Source organism: Rhipicephalus sanguineus, chromosome 4, assembly GCF_013339695.2.
Source record: "Rhipicephalus sanguineus isolate Rsan-2018 chromosome 4, BIME_Rsan_1.4, whole genome shotgun sequence".
Lineage (NCBI taxonomy): Eukaryota > Metazoa > Arthropoda > Arachnida > Ixodida > Ixodidae > Rhipicephalus > Rhipicephalus sanguineus.
The window spans coordinates 115099153-115104030 of NC_051179.1; positions in this window are offsets into that span (position 1 = coordinate 115099153).

Genomic DNA, 4878 nt, shown 5'->3' on the forward strand with positions numbered 1-4878 from the left:
CCTCGCACCATTCGGAAGTCTCGAAGCACGCAGAATGCCTGGCCGCGCTTTACAGTTTTACATGTCACTCTGCCGCGGAGTTAACACATTCACCTGCCGCGACGCTAAGTTGATATCCGAAACGGACGAAAAGCGAGAGCTCATTAGGACGCCAGTATTGCATTCGACGACAGCGCGGGCAACTGTTCGGTCGCTTGCACTAAATTCTCATTTTCCATCCGTGGCGCTCATGTACTGAAAAAACGGTTTTACAATGAGCCAAAAAAAAAACTGAAAAAAAAGGCAACAGTTTGTTCCTGGAGGTAAGAGTGGCACCTGCGTCGGGGTGCGCTGGAAATATACTACGTGTACCCTTTTGCACTAAGCACGTCAGGCGCTGAAAAGCCTCGGCAAGACTCCTCACGTCGCTACTCGTTGCCGCAGTTGTGCGCAGTACAGACGCCTCCACGCTCATGCTGCGATACGAAGAACCGCAACGCGAATCTCCAGCGCATAAATTACCCGAAACATCCAGACCACCTCGCTAAGCGGCTTGAACGTAAATAAATCTTTAGGAGGACGCTTTCCAGAGGGCGCTCTTATACAAGTACATCGAAAGGAGAAGTTGTATTCCTCGGCATTCTCCGCACGGAATTTGGCCACGTTCGCTACACTTAATGGAAAATGTCGGACACATTGCTGCAGCCAACTATGCCATTTTGTGTAGGTCACGAACATACCCAAAGAAAATGTTGGAAAAAATTTTTAAACTGAGAGAAAGAAAGGAAACTCAAACCCAAATTTTCGAACTTTGTAACTGTAGAAGTTCGCAAGAACAGAGATATAAAAGTTGAGGAGAAGAATATTTATTAAGACATTTAATGCTAACAAAATGTGTGCATTATGCATAGTTCTCACAGAGAACATTTCAAAGGTTTTCTTTTGCTCTTGGGCTTTTTTCTTAAAACCACGTAAAATATTGCCTAATAAATATTTCACGTGGTAGATTGTCTAGCCTGAGAGGAGCGTGACGAAATAGATCGGGGCTAGGCTGAATCTGCGCAGTTTCAAGGCGACGGGCTACACATCGATGCACACAACCACTAGGACAAAGTAGGGAGCACCACTCTCTGACTTTCAATTTTAAAACACTGGTCGTATAAATCCTATCTGTTCACTGCTTCCAAGAGCGGGAGCATTTAACTTGCAAGTTAGTGCACGCCAATTTCTCGCTTGCGTTCACAGGCACGTCACTTTGAAGCAATGAGCTGGACGTTCGAGCACCTTGTGTACGACCCGTCGGCGCACAAAGGCGAGCGACGTTTTGATTCCTCTTTTGGAAGCTCCCAGCCTTCAGCTTTGCGCCGGTCATAAATATTTTATTGCGATAGCAATTACATGAACAGTCTCGGCGGGTTTTTGCCGTCGCCGTCATGTCCTTCAGGTATGAAGTCGAAATCGACAAGATCACCCCGCGCATCGTTGTTCCACCGCGGGTAAAAGAACGCGAACGGGGGCGAGGAACGCGGCCGACGCAGAGATCAAACGAGCCGGCCCGTTTCCGTCGCTCGGAGGGTGCATGCGATAACATCACCCCGCTCGGGAGGCCTGCCGTCAAGCACACAGGAGACGCCCCGCCCGTCTTTAACCACCATGAAAAAAGACGCGAGATGGGGAGCGGGAGGGGCGGTGGTTTGTCGCGCGAGCAGCCACGGCTTTGAACTTTGGATCTAAGGGCGTGGTCGCGATCGCTGGCGCGCGCACTATCTCGAAAGCCACCACGGCGGGCGGCTCGTATACCCTTCTACGTGCTGCGCTCTCAACGCGAAATGACTATGCCGAGAGCATCTCTCCCTGGAGTGACCGTATTCTCTTACGCGAGCGTTTTCTAGTTACACGAGATCGGATACAAAATAGTTAGCTGCCAGCCTCACTTCGTGTAACACTACGATTTGTTGCTATCGCATTCATCGCTTCGCCCTTGCGGTGAAACTGTGACTTTTTTTTTAGCTGACCGCGTAGTAAATTTCAGTGAAGGATTGAACACAAAAGTGTGCGAGACTCTAGGTAAAGGTACACGTGTGCATAGCTTTTGTTTAATTTGGCAATTTGTAATAGATTGCGCTTATTGGCCATGAGTTTTCATAAAGCTTCAGTGACAGGCGTCGCCTCTGCCATTTCATATACAGTATACTAATGCTAATAGTTGAAATATATCAATCAAAAAGTGTCGGAAATAGTTCTGTTGGGACCTCCAGCTCGTCATCAACACAATATTCTGAAAGCTCTGAGAAAGTTTTTGCGCCAAACGGGAACACGACAAGAGGTGTGAATAGTTTTTAGACATTCAAGGTCTTGCGTCATCGCCACCTTCTTCCTCACCAAGAACCCCTTCGCTCTCCTCTCTTTCCCACCACTTCCCCTGAACTAACGCTGAGTAGCAGGTCAGAAAATTAATTAAGACCGACCTCTAAGCCTTTCTGTCATAATAAATCTCTTTCTCTCTCTAATAGCAAGGGCACGGGAGGCCAAAACTGCTCATAGATACTTATTAGCGATACAGCAATATGGTACGGAAATGTTGAAAGCATATACATAATGTGTAACATCATTTATAACCGATGTAACACTATGAAACAGTAGCTGAGGCTATTCCAATCTTCATAACTGGCCAGTGCACTCCTCAAATACAGTCATACATCGTAAACAAGTACAATCTTTGTTTCAAATATATCGCAAGTGGAACACACACACACACACACACACACACACACACACACACACTATATATATATATATATATATATATATATATATATATATATATATATATATATATATATATATATATATATATATATTTATTTATTTATTTATTTATTTCTGCCTAGCGTGAAACAGAGGCGTACGAAGAGATATTTATTTTGACGTTTCGGCCGCGGGTCCGGCTTTCATAAGAATACAATGGATGGCATGAGTGCAGTTTACATACATGTGCATATCAAAAAGATGAAGATATGAAACTGACATGAAAGGCGATATATTGGCTAACAAAAATGCATGTCCCTCGCTTTGAAGAACACCTGACACACGAGTAAAAAGATTGCATTTTGCGAGCACGCGGTTTATAAGTACGAAGCATGAAACGCATAACATGGCATGGAGCACGACCGGTAATAGCGAGGTGCAAGGAGAAAGAAATATTTAAAAAATAAACTGAGAAATAGCAATACAAAAGACGTTGTTGAATAGGTGCTGCGTAACAAACCGATGTAAACGATATACTGCGAGTTGCTACTCAAAGAACAGAAACTAAACAAGGTGATACACAGATAGGCAACTCAGTCTTCCTACGTTTTCATTCATACCAGACGCGATGGTATCAAACCTATCGATGAGGAATGATTCCCAGGCTTCTCTATCATAATTTGTGCGGAAATTGGATTCGAGTAATGTGACTTGTAGCTTTTCCAAAGAGTGGCTTGTAGCTTTTCACCTCCCTGGCCACCCTTTCGTGGCGTTAGTAATTGTTTTTCATAGATGCGTAGGAACTATGATAGCCAGAAAAAATGAACTGAAGTGGAAGAGATAACTCGCCAGCGATGGGGCAGGGGCGGCGCCAGGATTTTTTTACTGTGGGGGGGGGGGGGGCACCCACAAGTGAGTTCCTTCAGGGGGGCAGGGAGGCGGGAGCATATGCGTTGTGTTTTGACCACGGTGTTAGAATAGGTTAGGTGTACCGACGTTCCGCCTCCGCCGCGCAGCCTCCTCGCCGAACATGGGGACGCGCCTCTCGTTTTTTCCGACAGGCTGCGCTGGGTGTATCGAGGCTTCAGGTCAGCCGCTTCAACGGGGGCCGCGTCGCTTACAAAGCTGCATTTGCGACAACTCTTCAACTGCTGGCCGTTCCTTTTTTATCAGGGTAACCGCACATATCAATGTGATTTGAAAGTAAACGCACAACATCAAGAAATTCAGTGGCGGTAGCCAACAGATGGAAATACATAGGAAATATAGCTTCTGCGAACAGCGATAATGAGTTTACAGGTGAACACGAATTTCAAAAATATTTTAGCTCGTGCACAGATAAGGCCCCAGGCCGCCGCGACAAACTGGGTTAATAATAACATCTGGTGTTTTACGTCCCAAAACCACGATATGATTATGAGAGACGCCGTAGTGGAGGGCTCCGGAAATTTCGACCATCTGGTGTTCTTTAACGTGCACTGACAACGCACAGGCCTCTACCATTTCGCCTCTACTGAAATGCGACCGCCGCGGCCGGAATCGAACCCGCGACAACGGAACACCGTGCCCGCGACCTTCGGGTTAGCAGCCGAGCACCTTAGCCACTGGTCCACCGTGGCGGACCCGAACTGGGTTAGTCAAAAAGAAAAAGGTATTCCCTGAAAAAGAAAGCGGGGGAGAAGGGGGTTGACGTCTCTCTATATGATGCTTGTAAGAAGAAAGCAACACATTTGACAGTGGTAGGTTAGAAATTCCTTTCATGGGTTGTCATTGTACCTGCACCATATCGCATGGATTCAAGCAGCCGCCCACGGTGTTAGTTGTTCAGCCGCCTTTGCAACGTTTACACGTGCTGGCTGGCGCGTGGTAGTGAAGGTTAACGTCCGTTTACCGACCAATCCATCATGACTCACCATGTGCCATTCTGATTCTGCCGCTCGTTATTCGTCACAGACATGCTGTTTGTTGCAGTAGCAGAAGTAGAACTTTGTGCCCTGCTCGGGTGCACAAACGTGAAATGGTCGCGCCCGTTTCCTTTTCAGCGTTCTAACCATTTGCTTTCCAGTTTGTTCTTTCGGGAATGACAGGAATTGAGAGTGACACTATATTCCATGACGTCACTGTCTGATCCGTTAAAACTAACACGCCAAA